This window comes from Lycorma delicatula, chromosome 1, assembly GCF_047948215.1.
Source record: "Lycorma delicatula isolate Av1 chromosome 1, ASM4794821v1, whole genome shotgun sequence".
Lineage (NCBI taxonomy): Eukaryota > Metazoa > Arthropoda > Insecta > Hemiptera > Fulgoridae > Lycorma > Lycorma delicatula.
The window spans coordinates 215342409-215364685 of NC_134455.1; the positions used below are offsets into that span (position 1 = coordinate 215342409).

A 22277-nucleotide genomic window follows, 5' to 3' on the forward strand; every position below is an offset into this window, starting at 1 on the left:
TTGCTAATTGTCTAAATTGTAGGTTAAAAAATATTCTTGGTTATCCAATCAAAATGCTTTCTTTTAATTTTGAGTTTCTATTTCAATTATGTCACATCCTTGAGAAAAATTCGAACAGCATTATATTTATTAAATCTATATTTAATTAACGCAAAATGCATTGATTTGAATTTAGATCCGTAATTGCGTTTTATTTAATGTAAACTTATTTTATTTTTGTGCTTAGAAAAATAAAAGTAACTAATGCGATAAAGAAAAGATTTCGCTATTTGAAAACAGTTTTACGTACGATTTATCATGACAAATTTAATAACGATTATCTTTGAACGTAGGTCGTAAAAAATCTGGTGTGGACACCATACGACTTCCTTGTACTATTAAATTACATACACAAATTTTTGCTCCACTTCATTTAAACTTATTTCATTTGAAAGTGAGATACGATTCTCCAATTCTTTAATAAAAGTGGACAGTTCCGCAATTGCTAAAGTATTCGTTTTTATTAACATCAAATATTCATAAAGTTATTCATTCAACAATCTTACCTTAAATATTAGGTTAGAGTAAAAGTCCCTTGATTATTCTTTAAAAAAATTATTTATCAAATAATCCATTAATAAAAACTGATTATTCTATACGGTAAGGTCAAAATTAAAATTTGTAACCCGTATACTCCTGTATACGGGTCCGTTCCGTTTAGTGAACTCCTGTTCACTAAACGGAATAGTTTAATTACTATTATTAACTTTTATTTATATGACACACCAAAAATCTTGTGCATATTACGCACAGTAAAAAAATTTTCAACAATCACTTTAAATTGAATACAATTCAAAAATGTATTTTATTTTTCTGTCAAAAAGTTAAATAAAATGATTTTAAAAAATGTACAACTCTTATAAGAATTTGCTAAGAAAATCCAAAAATTATACGATTCTAAATATATGATACTATATTGTACGATTTCAATTAATATTAAATAATCAGATGTTTCACAAAGTCTATTATTTTTGTTTTATTTTTCGTCTAATTTTATTTCACTAAAATTTTTTTCATTTTTTTTTATTATCAGAGAATTATTATTTATTGAAAATTTTTTTTACAATCATTAAATCAATATATTTAAATTAAAAAAAAGAAAAATTAAAAAAGTAAATAAAATAAAAGATGTTTAAAAAATAACAAAAGAGATAAATATTATTCGAATCGATGTGCCTTCTCTTTAAGATCCAAATATTTCATTATTTAAAATTTTAATTTTAATTTCAATTGTAATCAAAAGGAAAGATGCACAACTGGATGTTACAACAGGCTAAATCCAAAATTTCAATTTTCAACATCCTATGGCTAATTGTTTTTGAGTAGTGCGAGATACGTACGCACATACATACATAGGTACGCACAGATGTCACGCCGAAACTAGTCAAAATGGATATTTCCGTTGAAATATGAAGATCGATATGTTTTGCGATTACAATACTTCCTTTCCTTCGTACAAGGAAGTAAAAATGTTTCATGTCCGCGTATCCATTCAACGTTGTTTCGAAAGCGTATCTTTTGACTGAAATAGAATTTCTACGTGACTTTTTGCCATTATATTGTTTTAATTGAACACTAAAATGCAGTTAGTTTCATTTAACAATGGTAACCTCTTTTAGGGAAAGATAAATGATTTATTTAGATATCTATATAACTGATACTTTTACATTAGTAACAATTGCGAAACTAAACCGAATAATGTAATGAAATCACAAATAAGGATGCGATGTATATAAAAGGGAATTTTGTAAGTTCCCTTTTAATGTAAATAAAAGGAAATTTTTAATCCATATTATTTCAAATATTTTGTAAAAGTTAAAAAAAATATTATATTGACAAAGGTTTTCCTAGAATCATTCAGAAGGTTTTCTGTATTTTATTCTTTAAAGATAATATAAAAGCATACTTTTTATAATTTCATGTTAATTAGAAATAAAAAAAAATTCTAAAAGTGTTTGACCTATTGCTTGTAATATAACTGAAAATTATCTCCTACAGACTCCATAAATATCTTTTGTGAAGTATAGATGTATTCATATAATAATTATGTATAATTTCAAGGAAGGCCTTCCTTGAAATTTCACAAATTGTCAGTCGTTAATATATTGCAATAATTGATAGACTTCTTCTAATTGATTCTTCTTCTTCTTCTTCTTCTAATTCGCATTATACTTTGGATTATTTCATATTTATTGTAAAAGAATTATAGTAGAAGTAAAATACGGCAGGATGAAAAATACTATGCTTTCTTTAAAAAAAAAAATCACGCACTATAAAATTAAAGAACTTGCCACATGAAAAAATCATTCTTGAGATTGCACTCGTAAGTGTTCTAATATGATGATAGTATCTTCTACTCATTACTAAATATGTATACGTATATTAGAGATTAAAACAATTAATGTATGAATATATGAGTTTATATTAACAATGTTAATAATCAATTTCTTTTTGTATGCTGGTAGCATCACACACACACACACACACACACACACACACACACACACACACACACACACAAAATTAAAGTACATTGTACTGGAAAAAATTCACAGCAGTAACGCAGAAAATGCAAAATTCATTTTTGGCCAGCTTATTTCTTTGTTACCTACTAAGATATCATAATTTCTCAAATTTTCAATTTTACAGTGAATTCAAGAAATATATTCGTACATAAACTTTATTATCTGAATAACATTAGTACTGGATTTTAATTTTATTTTTATCTTTAATACAACAACATTTTTTGTATCATTGCACTCAATAGGAAAGTAAATATTCTTGTACGTGTATCCCTACGTATGGTAAGTGTTAATAAAATCAAATTTCTTGGTCTTGTATTTGTTTTTATTGAACTAGTTTACATCACTTTTCTCAGAATTAGATTTTCTACAAGTTTTAAAGATGAATTTTACGCATTTATTGGTAATTTAGCAAAGTTTTTGTATTACAAACGTAAAAAAAGACATGTTTTTAGAGAACAGATTTTTCTTCTTATTATGAAAACTACTGCAGATATGGTTCTTAAACCTGTTTTATTCAATTTTTCAGGTTAAAAATCATAAGAAAAAATCAAGTTTACCCCTTAATTTGAGTTCCTAGAATTTTAGTCCGGTTTTATTTTAATTTTTTAGGTTACCAATCCTAACCCATCGAGTTAATCTAGTGGTTAAACTCGTCATCGCAAATCAGCTGATTTCGAAGTCGAGATTTCTAAGGTTCAAATCATAGTAAAGGCAGTTACTTTTATACGAATTGAATATTAGTAGATCTTTGGTATTCTTGGTGGTTGGGTTTTAATTAACCACACATTTCAGGAATGGTCAACCTGAGACTGTACAAGATTACACTTCATTTACATCATTCATATCATCCTCACTCATCCTCTAAAGAAGTACCTTTCGGTGGTTCCGAAGGCTAAACAAAAGAAGAGGTTACCAATCCTGCGAAATCAATAAAAGTAACAATTATAAAAATAATTGAAATTACATACACATTATTAAGTTCAAAACAAAAATTAAACTAAGATTACATTTCGTTTTGTCTAAAACTTTCAAATATAAAAACACTTTTGAAACCTATGTTGTATAACAATCAATGAAACTGAAAACTAATTTCAGGATACTTGATCGATTTTTATTTTTGAAAGTTTAGTATATAACGTTTTCTTTGTATAAGATAATAATTTTAACCTATAATTTTACGGTTTTTCTTCCCTTGAACCACTTTCAAAAAAAAATATTGTGGAGAACATTTTTATTTTTATAAAACTCCAACATTTATACAGAAACATATATTGGTTATACGTATATGTAAATTATTATGTGTATATATATTTTTTACAACCTTTTCTTTCACGGCTAGATCAAATTATATTAATAGTCTACTAATGAATATGGAATACTGATAAAGAAATAAGATTGATTATGTTATTATATTCTTGTGGAAAATTGTAATAACTTATAAGCTTGTTTTTCTTTTAAATTTGAACGGAGGACCGGTTCCTAGCGGGTATTCACTTCATCACCTCTGTTTCAAAATTTATTGTTAGGTAACACTTTTGCGTGCAAGAATATAAGAAATTTGATATTATAGCCAAAGGAATTCAAATATTTAAGGAAGAGAGATTACTTGTATTCGTGACAGAAATATAAGTTTCTCTTTAGTCTAGTAACGTTAATAAAAAATATTTAAGTTGACTTTATTTAAAGCCGTTTTAATGTTGAAATTTGATACAGATTGAAATATTAAAATAAATAAATCGAATTACCTTCTCTAACTTATTTTTATAAAATGCGTATCATATTATTTTATTTTTACAATGACAAAAATCACTATACGTTATACGAATTACGCAATAAGCCCCTTCCAAATATTAATTATATATCTTGCGCATTCGTTAAGTATATCTAACTGCATAAACAGAAAGACAATTTATTTTTATCTGCAATTATCTATAATTGCAGATAAATAAAATATTTACTGTGTATTATAAAAAGATACTATATAAGAAGATCCCTTCGTAATAAAGTTAAAACAGATACAATGCTGAAGTTATACAAAGTAATGGCTGTCCCTCTGATAATGTATGGAAGTGAGGTACAGATTGATCGCGCGAGGACTAAGTCAAAAGGTCAGACTGCAGAGATGCGATTTTTTAGATAGGTAAAAGGTTGTCCTAGATGGGCTGATTTAAGAACGACGATGTAAGAAGAAAATTAGATATATTCTCTATTAATAAACGTATTCCGCTTTGCAAGGAGAATTGATTTCATCATTTATCTAGATCGGATAATAAAAGATGGTTTAAGCGAATGATTAATTATAAACCAATAGCAACCAATTACCAGCTGGTTATCATTTCTGCTTAAAGTTGGTACAGGTTTAATGTCTATACAGGATAGCAAGAAGAAGAAGATAAGGTAAATTTAAATTAAAAACACAAAATTAAAAAATCTGATGTGAACACCATTTGATTTCCTTGTACGCCTATTAAATTACAATACAATTTTTTTGTTTAAATTAAAAGTACATAAAATTTTATTTCATTAATAACTTCTGATATTTTTTCATTTTTTTCTTGTTTATTTTTATTACTGAATTATTATTTATTGTATATATTTTTTAAAATCAGAAGTTAATAATTATTAATAAATCAATATATCTAAATTAAAAAAAAAACAATTAAATATAGTTCAGAGAAGGAGATGAACTCAAATTCGAACCGATGTGTCTTCCGCCTGTAAGATCCAAATATTTCATTAATTAAAGTTTTATTTGGCTATAATTCTGGAAACAATGAAAATAAGTACCACTTACGATATATCGTTGAAACCTCTCAATGAGGGCTTATTACTGCAGTTAAGAAAATGTAAGAAATCCATTTTGTATTGATTTTGGGCATTTATGGACTCTTTTGTTTTAGTCGACTGCAATCAAAAGGGGAGGTGCACAACTAGATGTTACAATAGTTCTAAATCCAATATTTCAATATATTACGGCTAATCGCTTTTGAGTTATGCGAGACACGTACATAGATATATACATACATACGTACGTACAGACGTCACGCCGAAACTAGTCAAAATGGATTCAGTGATAGTCAAAATGGATATTTCCGTTGAAATCTGGAAATCGAAATTTTTCGCGATCATAATACTTCGTTTACTTCGTCAAGGAAGTAATAAGTGGAACATTTATCACACGTACAAAAGCCTTCAGCTTTAAGCAAAACATGCTCTTGACCGGTTGAAAAATTTTGGAATCTCTTTTATTAGCAACTGTATACTTACGTAAATGATAAAGAATTTATAAACTAGAAACCAGAAACACCTTAAAGATTGCACAATAAAGAAAAGCCTTTGGTTCGTTTAGAAAATATAAATTAATTAAAATAAATTTAATAGTAAATATTTGCAATTTAACATTAAATAAAAACATAAAACGTAAAACTTAAAATTAAACAATAAATTCCGACTTCCGTGACCATGTAAGTAGCGTCTCAGCATTTCGTGCGGAAGTCCCGGATTCGAATCCGGGATCAGGCGTGGCATTTTTTCATACGCTACCAAACCGGACTAATGACCATAGCTGCTGATGCTCACTCTTTTTACATCAGTCACAAATAAATGAGTTGATTTTGGCCGTACGGTCAACTATTTTAAGACAGTGTACTTCAACGTGATAGCAGACTTAAATAATTCATACGTATGAAAAAAGATTGGTATCGGTTTGCTGTATTTATGGGATGAGGAATGTAAAATCGAAATAATAAATAAAAACCTATAGTAATTTCAAATTCATGCGGTATATTATACGGTGAACACATATCCTTCTATCCTTCAATACAATTTTATCCTGATTATACAGCTTTTCCACTTTTTATTGGAGTGATATCACATCAAACATAAAAACGTATATAGATTTATAGAGAATAATCCAAAAGCGAATATTATTGCTAAAGATAAAAAAAAAACACTGAAACACTTTTGGCGGAAAAATTAATTATAATATTGATTAAATTGGTTTAGCTTTTGTTACAAAAATGTCATAGTACAATCACTCTTACATACTGTTAAATTGTTTCCTAATAGCAGTTTCCCCTTTCCGTAGATGAAATTTCCTAATTTACAGGGGGAGAAATTTCCTAATAACAGTTTTCTTAATATTCCTTAGATAGGACTTCAATCTTTTACACTCAGAAGAGTGTGATGGGTTTGCATGGTAAGTGTGAATCATTATTAGTTGTATGGACTTTTATGAAATATATTTCAAACAATCAGTATTAATCTCTCATGAAAATGGAAAATTTGAAATTTTAATTACAGACGGAAGACAGTTTTTCTACACCACCACTTTTTTCCATTTTCACAGAAAAAATACTTAAAAATATTCAATTAAAAAAAACCTTCACATTAAAAACTAGTATTAGCGTCTACATTTTCATTAAAATGTTTTAATTATTTTGTACATCCATAATGAATGTAATTAATACTAGAAAAAAAATTATGTACTATCTTTTATTCCGATGTTTTCTGCACCAAAAGTATTACGTAATGATTTACGTAAATATAAGCTCATTATTACTGTTGAACTGCAAGTCATGGTGCTCTTTGGGAAAACATAGTGTATGAAAGATAAATTTCTCCTATCATAGAGCCTGACCTCGGCTAATGTTGTCTTTATCCTGACGTATCCAAGTCCTAATTGAATCGTCAATCATTTTCCGTTCTTTTTTATATATTTTTTTCATGGATTATTCATGTACGGAAAGAGGAGAAATTTATTAACTTTATAAATGACTTGACGAAAATGCCGATGTCATAAAAAAACACTAATTCTATTAAATAACTATTATTAATCATCAAAGAGCAAATAAGTATTTGAAACCAAGAATAATCTAAAATAAATGCGATATAATATTTACGTTTTTTGCGGTAAATAATTTTTTTTATTATACATTATTTACAATTGGTCTTCTAAAAACTTTGAAACCATAGGTAAATTTTCTGAATACGTACGTGTCTGAAGACTATCCAATGCTAGTCCTCGTCAAATACATTAATAAATTCGAAATTTATCAAAAACACACGATGAGAGTTTACAGATATGAGGCAAATACCGTACCGTCAGTAATTAAAATTGAATAAAATATCAACGGATTAAATATCGATATGAAATAGCGTATCGGCTATTACGTATCGGATTACATATCGGTTTATGTACAGTTAAATAATTTCTAATGACATACCTCATTGAAAATAGTCATTATTGAAATAATTGCAAATCATCTTTTAATGGTGGTTTATGCGCTCGACCCTATTCGTATGAATAACGTAATATGGATTTAAATATATCGCGTATAAAACTATGTAAGTATATTTTTGATAATATATTTATAAATATACATATGCTATATTCTTCAGTAACAATCAGAATAGTGTATGTCAAACAAGTTGTAGCAACCGTTTGTGGATTTAGTATATTAATTATTTATTCTTAAAAAAATTCATCATAAAAGAAAGATTATTACTGATGTCGAAGATAAGTGTTTTTACCAAAATTAGATGATTAGCAGAAGTTAGGGAACTTCATACACATGACGTTAATAATTTTGAAACAATCACGCAACCTACGAGGGGAAGTAGTGACATTTCTGACTCTAGTCCGGAAGGTTCTAGGTGCGAACCCGGGCAGGCTTGGCATTTTCATAAGCTAGAAAATTCATCCATAATTGAGACTGTAATAGGGTGTGGGCCTGTAGTTGCTTGAAGGAAATACGATTGAAGGTAAAATATCACGTAGTAAGACACAATTTAAGGAAGAAATCTTTCTACGCAAGCGGCATAATCAGACTGGGAAGTAACAAGTGATACTATGATACAAAATTAAAAGGAATGCTTTCGTATTTTGTTTTTAAACAAATTTCACATTTAATAATAAAAGTTTGGATATGTACTTTTAAATTTGGAGCAAAATATTTTCTCTTAATTTGTTGATAGGTTTCCTGTATTCATTTCTTCTTCGTTGCTGATATCTAAAACTTTATTTGGACATTTTAATAATTGTAATCGGTAACTCTTAAATTATTCGATTACAACTGCTGCAAACCTTTCGTAAAAATCATTTTCAAAATACAAAATATGTTTTACATTAGGAACTTAATATTCTTTTATAAAATTAATAATACTGCTAAAAAATTTATTTTTAAACATATCTACTGTTAACCTAGTTTTACTATTATCAAACAATTTTTGTATTTTGACTTTCTGCCGTTTAGTCTTTACTAATTTTAATATTAATTGCTTCTTTACAAAATTGACTGGTACGTCAGTTATTGGTATTTTCGCCACTGTGCTATCTTCATAATTTGAATGCAAAGTCTGGTCGTTATATTCCTCGACTTGACCTTCTTCTTCCGTTTGATTGTCAATCGGTTGAATTTCTTTGCGATTTTTGCTGTCATCTACATTAACAATCATCGACTGGTCATCTAATTCTGGAAATTATAAACTAAAAGTTTCATTAATAATTTGATCGATTTTATTTGTATCTCCTGGCGTGATTTCAAGATTTTTTTGCATTTTCTTTGGTATTTAATTTTATTCTTGATAACGCGTCCGCATCATGATTCTTCTTTGCTTTTTCGTACACCATTTCGTAGTCAAATTTTTCTAATTTTAATCGCTTTCTTCAAATTTTGGAGTTTGGTTCCTTAACAGAAAATAGCCACTGTAAAGGTTTATGTTCGGTGAATATTTTTAACTTTCTTCCGTACAGATATGGGAGAAAATATTTCATTGCCCATACTACAGGGAATAATTCTATTATGGAATTGTTTGACTGTTCTTTTTCTATTGTGAAATAATTTGTTTCTGTTTCACAGAAGGTCTTACTTGCATATGTGATGGCTAAATCTGCGCCGTTTTTATATTTACTCAATGCAATTCCGATAGCGAAATTGTTGGCACATGTAAGTTTGAATTTTCTTGTAGAATCTGGATAGGTGAAGAATCGACTCATTTGATAAAATATTTTTACAGATTTCAAAACATTTTTGGTCTTCAATATTTATTTTAAACATTTAGTAAGTGGTTTCGTTACATTAGCAAATTTTTTTATTAATTTTCTTTAGTATCCTAATAAAACTAAAAATCCTTTAATTTCTTTAGCGGTCCTTGGTATCGGATAATGTTTAATTACACTGACCTTATCTGGATTGGGTTAAACACCATATGCAGTTATGAGATGTCCTAAATAGGCTACCTCTTTTTGTAGAAATTCTGTTTTATCTAACTGAATCTTGAAGTTCACAGATCTAAGTTTATTTAAAACTTGTTAACATCTTTATACATGTTCGTCTAAACTAGTTGAATAAATAACAATATCAAGATATTATTATTAAAATATAATTTCATTTTGAATTCCGCGAAATACATTATTCATTATTCGTTGGAGGGCTATTTTTTAATCCGAATGGCATCCTCAAAACTTTGTAGGGTTCTGTTTCAGTAGAGAACGCCGTTTTCTCTGTGCTACTCATGTTTATCTGATGGAATCTAGAGATGAGATCCGATTTATTAAATATAGGGCTTCTTAGTCTGTCTAAAATCTTATGTCTGGAAGCGGAAATTTATCATTTGTTGTTTTTGAATTCAATTTTCTAAAATCAACCACTATATAAATTTTTGTTTCTCTAAGGCGTCAGGATTTTTCGGTACTATCCAAACTGGCGAGCTCCAGAGCGAATATGAGGCTCGAATAGTTTTTTGATTTAACACATTTTGTATTTGATTTTCTACTTCATTCCTATATTTTTCGGGATAGCGGTAATTTAATGTATGAACTGGTAATTCATCTCCTCTCCGAATTTTATGTATTATCTTCTTAGTAAACGTTAAATCATTCCCTTCAATATGAAACATATCTGCATAATTTTTTAATACGTATAATATTGGCTGTTTTTCTTCCGAATTCATAAGAACCCTTCTGATCGTCGATAAATCTAATTTTTTCGTTCCGTGACTAATCATATTAAAATTATTACTTTCTATTAACAATATTTTATTTTGTTATTATTATTATTTATTATTGTTACACAATTATAATTACTTAATGATTATACTAAAATTGGTTTGCTACATATTAATTTCTTATCTACTAACGTTGGATTTATTACAGTACAGTAAGCATTATATCCTTGACATTAGTTATACATTATGATGATATTTCAAGTCCATTTATATTTTAAAATAATAGACCTTCACCGTTTCTTAAATTTCCTGCATGAAGCTTATTATATTGTGTCGTGCGTGCCTCCACTATGCAACTTGTAATCTTTTGAACAGATGTGCTCTCTGCTTGCGTTTCCTGATTTATATTAAAATAAAATATTGGCATTACTATATTTCTACACGTTAACTTATTATTAACAAAATCTAAACTAATCTGTATTTCTTTCAAACTGTCTAATCCTAATAGCATATCAAAATCTTTATGAAAATCAAACAAATAATACTTATTCTTCTTATTTCCTAATAATAAAATTAACGTTCTAACTTTTCATTTGACGTTTCATGTGCGGTGGTTATTTCAAAAAGGTCTTTACCATGACATTCTTTAAAATATTTGAAATCAATAAATTTCTTTACAAAGATCTGGTATATCCTGTATTAATTAATGTCCTAAATCTAGTTTGTGTATCGATAATTAATGGCAGTTCATTTATTTCCGAATGTAAATTAATTTACTTAAAAAAATATCGGTTTCAAATTCATCAGCTGTTTATTTTATTTTTTAAACTAATTTTGTTTCGTAAATTAAGTTGATCCATTTCATAGGAAAGGTCAGCATATTGTTCCGCTGTTGGATGTAAATCACCACTTGTGTGTTACTAATATAATATTATTTCCTGACATTTGGTATAATTTGGGATGTCGGTATGGTGGTTCTGCTGAATTTCTCGTTGTAATACTCGTAGGCGTTTCTTGAGTCCGTTGAAACTGAAGTCTCTGGTTCGAATTGGAATTTTGAAAGGATGGTCGCTACCAAAATTTGGCTGTATTTGATAAATTGAGATCTTACAAAGGAAGTGGGATTTGTATAATGTAATCTCTGGGCAACTGAATTTATTGGAAGGTAATCTTGATTTGAGTTGAAATGTGGGATTCGGTATCGGTTAAATCTAAAATTATTTTAATTTTTGTTAGGAGCACCTTTCTTTACAAACTGATTATTACTAATAGAATTAAATTTAGTTCTTTTAAATTGAAAATCATTCGTTAACATATTTAAAGCTTCTTCTAGTGAACTTGAATTTTTAGTACGATAAAACGAGCCTAACGGTTCCTGCAATACTCTAGATGAAACTCTTAAAGCTAATTTTCTAATATATTCATATAAAAAATTAATTGTTTGCAAAAAAAAAAAGCTAATTTGTTCTATATTTATAAAGTAAGCTTCCTTCGTCGAATTAAAATACGGAAAAAATCACCATTGGTGAAATCAGGTTAAATGGGTTAGCGTTAAGCATTCACCAGCAATGGGTTTTCGCTAACAAGAAGCAATTATTTGAAGATGTAATTAGACAATTTGAATCTAATCCTCGCAAACCTTTGGTGAGCTGAACTACTGGATCATGCAATTCCTGACCGGCCATGGGGTCTTCCGCGCCAACCTGTATGGTAGGAGGAGGGCGGATGACCCCTACTGTCCTTACTGCGGCGACCCAGATACCCCAGAACACGTGGTGTTCTGGTGCCCGCAGTGGGTTGATTACCGCCTAACTTGCTCGGCGATTACCGGACCGTCCAGCGTGGAGAACATCATCGCCATCATGTTGCGGAGCCCCAAGAGCTTTGACATCATTGCAAGGTTTGTGGCGAGCGTTCTTTAGGAGAAGGCTCGGGGATGAGGGACAGCCCTCTGAGGTGCTGCCGTTCTCACGTGCTTGCACGAGTGGTCGTAGCGATGAGATGAGACACAGGGACTCTCGCACCCCCGAGCAAAAAAAATCCAGTCCCGGCGGGGATGCCCCACTCGGGGTGACCCCGTTAGAGGCATTGGCATAAAAACCGAGTCCCGGCTCCCGAAGTGGGGACCCAGGGACGGCATAGCCGGGCCTGGTGGATCCTACTCTGGAAGTTTGAGGCGGACACAAAGTGAGATCCGACCGGCGGGCCGAGACGTGGAGGCCCGTTAGAGTAAAGGACACTCCCCTGGACTGTGTAATACTTAACTGCAGGATTCGGCCCGGGGGAGAACAAGAAAAAAAATCCTTGCAAACTATTGTTACAAAATTAATTTTTTTAAATAAATATTTTATTCTTCCTTTTGTTATTGCATAGCACCCCCCTCATGATTACCCTTCCCTCATAAAATAAATTAAATTCAGAAAGCTGCCCCTCTTCCGTTTAGAGCTGGATACGTCCTTGTATCTGTATAAATTTTGTATGAAGATTTTATAGTGAAGTATTTGGGTTCAGTTAAAATACAATTCTTAATTTAAAGAAAAAAAAAAGAATATACGATGTATTCGAGTGCGATCTGGGGATTTAAAAAAAAGTGTTTCTAATAAATAGTATAAAATACGTAAATTACTCGTAATTCATTTACTAGGATAAAATGCAAAAAGAGGCAAGCAATCAGATATTTTTTCATCAATTAAAATACACTTTATTTCATATCTTTATAATTATACCGAATTTATGCACTTGACAGTTACATATCGATTCGGCACTTTAGTTTGTCATTCCTGAGATAATTATACGTATTCATTGTGTTTCACCGAATCAAAAGGTAAAAGGAGATATGTGCTTATTAAGTTAATAATCGGAAAATGTAAGCTTATTAGAAAAATTGTGGGACGTGGAATGCATTGTTTTATGAATTATATTTTATTGAAAAAAAATTGTTTAAATTGAAAAATCAATAGTTAAAAATTCTAAAAATACGTAATCTAAATGTATTATTGTTATTTAAAATTATCTTATAGTCTTAATTTGTAAAGTAAGATGTGAAGCAATATTTTCTTTGCCTGATTTCGCTTACTTTTCTAATTCTATAACTGCACAACTCCCCTTATTTTGTTATCGACACGTAAATCGATATTTATGGAAATAAACAAGAATATTCAAAAAGTTCATAAAAAAATAGAAAAATTAGTTTTACGAATTTAATTTAAGATTTGTACATCCTAAAGGACTCTGCTAGGTAACATTAGATAATCAATAAAAAAATGCAAAAATATAAATTAGTGTTGAACTGCTACAAAAAATGGAAAGCTTATAAATAAATTTTCTTTAAACACCTCATTCAATATACAGTACAATAAAATTTATTTTAAGAAGTTAAGCAATTCAATGTAATAATCAATTTTATCGATACAACTATTGTTTTTTGTTCTTGGAAATTATTCTGTTGATAATAAGAAAGAATAAATTATGCAATTTGTGTATTTTCACCGTATAATTAATCAAACATTTACAAATATACGACCTTCGATTAACTTTATTAGAGAATCAGCTAAATAAGCAAATAAATTGCAATTTATATTCCGTTTAAATCAGTGGTAACTGTAATATAATTTAACATATATAAGATTGAAAATTATAAACTTTAAAATTTAAACTGTGTCGTGAGGTAACGTATCTTTCCAGTTAGCATTATTGATCTTAATATATTTGTAAAATACGTAACATATGCGTTGGAAACTGTGTAACGTAAGAAATTATAATCTTAAAAATATTTTATAACATACTTCATTAACCAGTTTTTTAAACTTCATTACGACTCAATAAAATTGCTTTAAAAATTAAAACGACTGATATTCGTATGTATTTGGTTAACATCATTTTCCGAGTTTTTTAATCGGTATTAATTACGTATCTACATTATTTTTTAAAGGTTATTGTTCCTTTGAATGGAATAATTTGGCCTATATCCTCACCAGATTTGAATTATTTAGAACTATAGTGCCGTCTCAATTTAAAAAAAAGAATAAATTATTTATTAATGTTCTATTTCCCAGATTTCAACTTTTTTTTTCTGATTTAGGTTTTAATTTGAGCGTAAATAAAAATGTTCATATTTCGAACGACTGAGAACACGACGTTTGTTTGCTTAATTAAAAAAGTTATTGAGTTTTATAAATAGGAGTAACAGTGGTGGTTTTAGAAGATTTTTTGCCGCTACTTCATCAGTGATGTGGCAATCTACTGATAAGGTGATCTGGTGTCCCCTTTAGATCCGTGAGCTGTTCTTATTTGCATCTGTCCTGTCTTCATATATGATGGAGTAGTGATCGCTTTTCTTTCAAGAAAAATATTTTTATCTGTAATCTTTTTCATCAAATTTTTATATTAACGTTTGTGAATTGTAAATTCTTCAAGCGTATGAAGATCTTGAATTTTATGTTTAACTAGAAAGTTAGTATGCTATAACGGTAAATATAATTTAATTGTATGCTCTTTTTCTACTAGGTGATTTGGTAAGGTTGATTATTAAGTGCAGTGCCTGTAAATATTCTTTGTATCTAACTGAGGTAATGTGTGCTCCTGGTTTAATATATATAAAATTAAAACAGTTTTATTTGTATAATCTGGGTTGTTATGATCATCTGCGAGTGTTTTGTTAGTTTGTCGTATGATTTTGATATCGTGTATCTTTGTACAGTTACATAGTGACCCACTTTCCTGAAAGATGGATACGTTGTGTGAATACTGTTTGATGGACAGCGTTATAGATTTTTTGTCACTAGGTATGAAACGGCTACGGAAAGATCTTCTGCACGCACATTTTCAAGTATACAGAAAACGGGAAGTTTTTTAATTAGTTTTTTTTTAAAGTATTCATATTGGTCATGAAGCTCAACGAAATTAGTTAATTAAGAATAAGAAATCTAGTTAACGCATTTTTTTACAGTTTCTTACAAGTTTATTTATTGGATTTACAAGGAGTGAAAATATGAAATACAATTAAAATCTTAGCAGTATGGAATACCAAACTTAAGTCTGTAGAGATTAACTCTGGAAAATTCTTTCTAGGGTTCCTTAAAACAAATTTTGGATTCTATATCGTTGTTATTGCTACTGAAATAAAATTTTATGAGTTCATCAAATCAAACGTCAATTTTTTTCATTTTGAAATATAAATTTCAGTTTCAACAACCAAAAGCGACCCTTTTGGTTGGATCAAACATACGAGAATTGGCATTAATATTTCTTACATCGAAATAAACATATTAATATTCTTAATTGTTTTATCATCATAAAATATTCTTAATTCATATTAATTTAACTTAATTAAATTGTGTTGAAAAAAACACTATTTTTTATTTATTTTATAAATAAGGATCACTTATAACAATTATCAATTATAACACACAAGTGTCAAATTATAAGAAACTAGTCAATTAATTAATTATAACAAACAAGAGTGGGATATAAAGTTATACAAAATAATAAAATCACAAAGTTTTACCAATGATTTTAGGCGAGAAAAATAAATCGGTAATTATACCCTACTATCACTGAGGTACTAACTATTATAAGTATCATGGATCGGCAAAATATTGGAACAGGCGTTCTCAGAACACCAATTCAACTGTAACCCTGATAAAAGTCTAACCTAAAGTATTTAGCATATAATTCCATCTCGCATACAATTCCTCAAAATAAAACCATTACTTGCTTAGTTGAACAGAAATTAATTACGTCAGCTACCTTTTTACATTTGTAGTTCACAGTGAAATATTTTGATTTTAAAGATAATAAATTGATATTTGCTCTTTAATTGTAATATTTTCCTAGAATCAATATTTCTGCAACCATACCTTTCTTATCTTTTTATCCTCTCATAGAATCCCTTTGTCTTTTCTAAAGAGGACACCTTTAATTATTACAGAAATTATTCACTGAAAAATAATCAAAATTCAGGGTACAGCGAATAAAGTTGATTTGAAATTCGTTTAAGTCGTTTAGGTAGTAACACCAGCTACTACTTCGGCGAGATAACCAAGACCTGTATTTTCAGTAGTCTAAATGAAAATATTTTTTTTTATTCACTGAAGTATTACATTTTTTTTTATTATAAACCTGAGCTTCAGTCATTTCATATAACATTTTTAATAAAAATTAAACATCTTAGACATATAAGATTTTTAAAACGAAAGATTATTGTTCCGTTTCACGTCGAGCCGTCCAGTACTCCGATCTAGTGGGTGCTAGCGCTCACCAGAGAGTTAAGCCGTACTAGTATTCGGCGCTCAAATCTGATCCAAGGCGGTGACGTTATACTCTTAGTCCGGATGGACTCCATTCTTTGTTCGGATGAACGTTAGCTTTAATGTTTTAATTAATTTTATATTTTTTTAATTTTTGTATGTCAAGTTATACGTTATGTTACAATTCATTTCATTAACTGTCAAGACGACAATTCATTAAACTATTATTCAACAAGCAACAAGGCGTTGTCTTCATTCATCACCTATGAACATTCAGTCCAACCTCGCTCTAAAATCTACCAATTATGAAAGACTCGCTTTATAATTAAGATACATTATAATCATATACACGATCGTATCTATATGATCGTCTTTATATTACCTTTCTTTTATTTTCCCTATATCTTATAATAATTTTATAAAAATATTAATATTTCAAAAAAGAAAAAAATTATTGATTAGTTAAATTTCAAAATTGACTATCTTAAAAACTGTATTTAAGATTTTTGTAAAATATAGATACAATTATTGTGAGTGGAAGTTATAATTTTATGGTACTTACAAAACATATTTGTAATATTTGAAAAAAAAATCAGTTCAAAAGCACTTACATTATCGGTTGCTTTTTCAGGAGTATTTGTGCTATTTTATATTAATGCAATTTTTAATTCTGCAAAAAATCCATTAAAAATTTATGTACAAGTATTAAAATTGGTTCTAAGAAAAAATTGTTAGAAATAGTTTATTTACAGATTTAGATAAAGATGTTTCGGATCTCCGGTTTTTGTGATTCCAAGGAACTTCTTTCAGTTTCGTATAAAAAAAATCAATGTACGATCTTCAGGACAGCTAATCAGCCAGCTACAATTTCTATTCTTTTATAAATCAAAGATTATGTACAGAGAAGCGAACTTTGATATCGAAAGAAAGAAAGAAATGTCTTTTAAAATATGCACTACCGTATTTTCCACCACATTAATTTTTGTTTCGTCCGTGCCGAACATGAGTTAGATTGAAATGCAACGTAATTTCAAAAACACTAAGCGTTAGTAAAGAAACGAAGCGAAAATCGAATGTTTATCGACAGATTTAAACGATTATTTTAGTTTGATACTAGCAGGAGAAAAAAGAAATTGATCTTATTTTGATAATATGATTCACATATTTTGTATTCTTAATTTTTTTGTAATTTATTAAGTAATTTTGTTTATGTATAGTGAAACATTTTCACGGTCTTTCTTAAGTCTCCCAAGGATGTAAGACGGTTTCACTTACAAAACCTGTCCGACAAGATGTTTTGAATAATTAATTATAAAACTTGGATTCACATAGTTAAGCGAGTAACTGAAAGGTAATAAATGCCGTCGGCTTAACTCATTTGAAATGTTCACATGTTATGTTGTTCAGTTCTACTTTCAAATCCGAGTTTATGTTTATTTAATTCTTTTTTTATAGTTACTAAATAAATTAACAACAGAACTGAAACGAAAAAGGTAATAGAATGGGATGCCACTATACATACCTACTAAAAGAAATTTATGTAGATAAAGATTTTTAGATTCACTGTACAGTGAAATTATGCCATACAGTATTTCCTAATTATTTTTGGTTTTCGCCAAAATAATAATGCCATTACTGAACCCTTTTTCCCCCTCCTTGATACTGTTAATTTAAAAAAAAAAATAATTAATATATTATTTTTAAGTATTAATTAACAATTTGAAGTTTAGGGTAGCTTCATTTATTCACTTGGGCAGGAAACCCTTTATTGAGTGGTTGCTCTTTGATTTACAGTTGGTTTTCTTTGTCCATTTGAACCTTTAGTTTTTTTTTTAAGCATTAATATATATATATCCTTTATCGTCCCCGTCGCGGCTTCGCCGACGCTATATTGTTACTTGCGCATCCCGTCGCGGTAAGGGCATGCTTATCTGGTCAGGATTCGCTTCACTCGTCCTTCTTTAGCCAGGGGGTTCTATCCCTTTACAGTTCACTATGAGTAAGGTTATTTTCTTCACATCAACAGTTTGGTCAACAGGCTTTAACTCTGAGTGTTCTAAGAATGTGAGTTTTAAAAACAGTCGGCGTCCATCTTAAAAATATATTAGTTATAACTTGTTACCCGTACTTCGTACGGGTAAAAATGTATTTTTTCGGCTCTTATCGTTACCCGACAAACACCAGTAGGAAGTAACCGTATTTCGTTTCATTTCTTTTTTAATTATTTTTATTTTTTGTTTTTAGTCAAGTAACTGGAGGTAGATGCACCCTGTCGCGTCGTAAATACAGAAACAGAAGGCTGTGTTACTTGAGCTGCCGCGCCATACACCATCACACCCATTCAAATAACGAAATTAAAAAAAAAAATCCGACTATAGTTTTTAGATATTTATCTGAAGAGTATTTGCAAGCCCCAGTACTGTGAACATAATCGAAAATGGGGAAAATTTGCAAATATTGTAGAAATTTTTTTACTTCCTTCACCCCTCCTCAAGGTCAAATTTCTAAAAAATTACAAATTAATTTTAGGTATTTACATGAAAATTTCATAAACCAAAAATCCAATTGATATCTTTATTTGTATCCGAGAAATTAAAAAAATAGTAAATTTTATTGTTACTCCATTTTAACTCTTTGAACTCGGAATTTCAAAAACTCCTTTCCTAGTGTGCACGACTACCATAAGAAGAACATGTATACAAATTTTTATCACTTTATCTTCAGTAGGTTTTGCTAGGCGTTGATGAATCACTCAGTTTGTCAGGACACGTTGCTTTATAGTTATAGAGATATTTTAAGTGTACCACCACTGGTATCTCGTAAACAAGAAAGGTTATGAAGGATTAAGTGGAAAGGGTTAAAAGGACATAATTATTTTTTTCAATTTTTGAGCGGATTAAAAATTGGCATCTTTGAAATCTCCACCATTTTTCCAATATGGCCGCCTCCTCTATTTATTTTAAACCCCCAGTCTTTATAACATTTTTTTTTAATTTTTAAATGAAATAAATATGTAGGCCTATTCTAACAAGTATTATAATTACATCAGCAGACAAACGCTAAGTGATAGATTAAGTAACATTATAATTGTCTGACATTTATAAATATACTTTATAATCTACCGTGATTTTATTTATCGTAGAAATAAACACGGACAGACCAATTACTAACTCACTTTTCTGTCACCTTTCTGAGAATCATATTAAGAAACAATACTGCTATACTCATATTGTTTGCCAATTGCTAATAATTTTCAAACGCAGACAGGCGAATGTAAAAATAAATAATTACCCATAATCCTACGTTACTGAATGCTTCACTATAACCCAATTAACTAATTGTCCTGTATTTGTTGATCCTATTAAGAGCATTTGTGCAAATTCCGTTTCTTTATATTCGAGTTTTAATTTAAAAAAAGTAAGCACGTTTTATAATCGGTTACGTATTTTTAGTGTTTAGAATTATGTGTGAACTTAAGTCTACCGTAAAAAAATAAAAAATTAAAACTGCCGGCCCGGGAAATAATAAACAGTGTATACAAGTTTATGAAACAAGAAGATGATCGATTTCCGAAGTCGGAAAAGGAAGATAAACACCTGATTCACATAAAAACATGTGATGAAAGAACAGCAGCTGCGTGTGGATAGTCGCGATTCCAAGTCCAAAGAGTGAAAAGAGAGAAAAAGCGGTTGCTGGAAAAAGTAGCTGAAAATCCGGCGGAGACTTCTTTTTCTACTCCAATACTTTGACAAGTGTGTGGTGAGATGAGCTATAAACGAATTTCACAAAATTCATAAACAACTACCGACAGTGAAAAAGATAATGTTAGCGCTTAAAGATGACATTGGCTATTCAGGAAAAATACGAATTTGAAAAAAAATAAAAGAATTGGGTTTTAGCTGGAAATAAACCGAAAATAACAGGAAAGTTCTTACTGAGTGGCAGGAAATAAGGTTTAAGTGTATTCAATATCTGACTGCTGTAAAAACATACAGAACAAAAATAGACCATTAATGTACCTCGAAGAGTCATATATATTATATTATCTATCACATTACAAATAAATCGAGCTGTAGTGAATTAGGTGACGGGATAAAAATTCCTATTTTAAAAGGCAGTAGACTTATTATAATGCACGCCGGAAGAGAATAGGTTTTATACCAAAAGTTATACTAACTTGGCAAGCAAATTTAAAAAATGGCGATTACAGAGGTCAAATGAAAGCGGAAAATTCCTTAAAATGGACAGAAGAGATATTAATTTCAAACCTTCCCGATAATTCTATGATAATTTCTGACAATGCACCCTGTCACATTGCCTTTTCAGAAATTCACCAATTTCCAGTTCAAGAAAAGAAGATATGATAAACTGGTTGCAGAAGCATTCTGTTCCTTATTCTTCCTCGATGCTGAAACAACAATTGTGCCAAGTGGTACCACTGTACAATTCCCAGCTTCATATAAGTTATTCTGAAAATCTTATCACGTTTACAATTTTGAAAAATACATAATTGCATATTTTTTCGCAGAAAATGGTCGGATATTAAAGCAAGTGTTATACTAAAAGGGTAGTAGAATGATTCGAAGGGGGGCTTTCGCTGCTGTGGCACCACCAAGCATTAAGGTTGGTTGCACCACCTGTACATTCTTATCAAATAAGACCTTGTCTTTTTGTATCTTTGCTTTTAGCTACCCGATTCTTCTACAGATTGTACAAGTAATTCCTTTTTTAAAAGTTCATTTCTATCTTTGGTAAAATTTTTAACATAACACTCCTCATTATCGAAAGACTTTTCGATCTAAAAGTATCGTAAATTTTTTCTTCACCCTGCCTTCTAAAATTACGTGCTTTCTGAAATCTTTCTTCTGCTTTGCTTATGCTTTTTCTGAAATCGAACTACGGTTCTTTATTTAATAAATGCGTTTTCGCGTTCTATTCATTTGTTAATTATCTTAGTGAGAATTTAGAATGAGATGGTATTTACTGATAGTGGAGTATTTCTCACAGTGTTCTGTTCCGGCTTTCTTCATTAAGGTTACAGTTAATGTTTTGCTTTCCTTTCAGTGTTAGTGATGTTTAAATCTTTTAGTAAGAATAATCTTTTATAAAATAATCAATCTTCTTTATAATCATCATAAATTTTTTCCCTATTCTGACAACCCACCTGATAATTATGTTTATCTCTATGTTTCTCTAACCTGTTATTTATTTCATCTTCGCTTAACAATAACCTTCCGATGGCTGTAGTGGTTATAATAACAATCTTTATTCTACACAACAAATAATTAAGGAAAAAGATTACTAATTTATAGTAATAGTAGATAAAATTAGTAAAATAACGTAATTATTACTGAGTTAATGTTTTATGAAATTTTAGATAAAAAATACATTTTTCTGATTACTACATACGAATGAAAACGTTGTGCGTTCGTAATCATAGATTGTGTTCATTTAATCATTTTTTTCAATGATTAAAGAAGATTATCTCATCACGAGTTAAAACACTTTCCTTTTAAAA

General features: G+C 29.5%; 1 protein-coding gene across 1 annotated transcript in view; it reads right to left on the reverse strand.

Moving 5' to 3' along the window:
- Positions 1–22277, reverse strand: part of cysu (peroxidase homolog) — a 219000-nt gene that overhangs the window by 76655 nt on the left and 120068 nt on the right. The window lies entirely within an intron of this gene.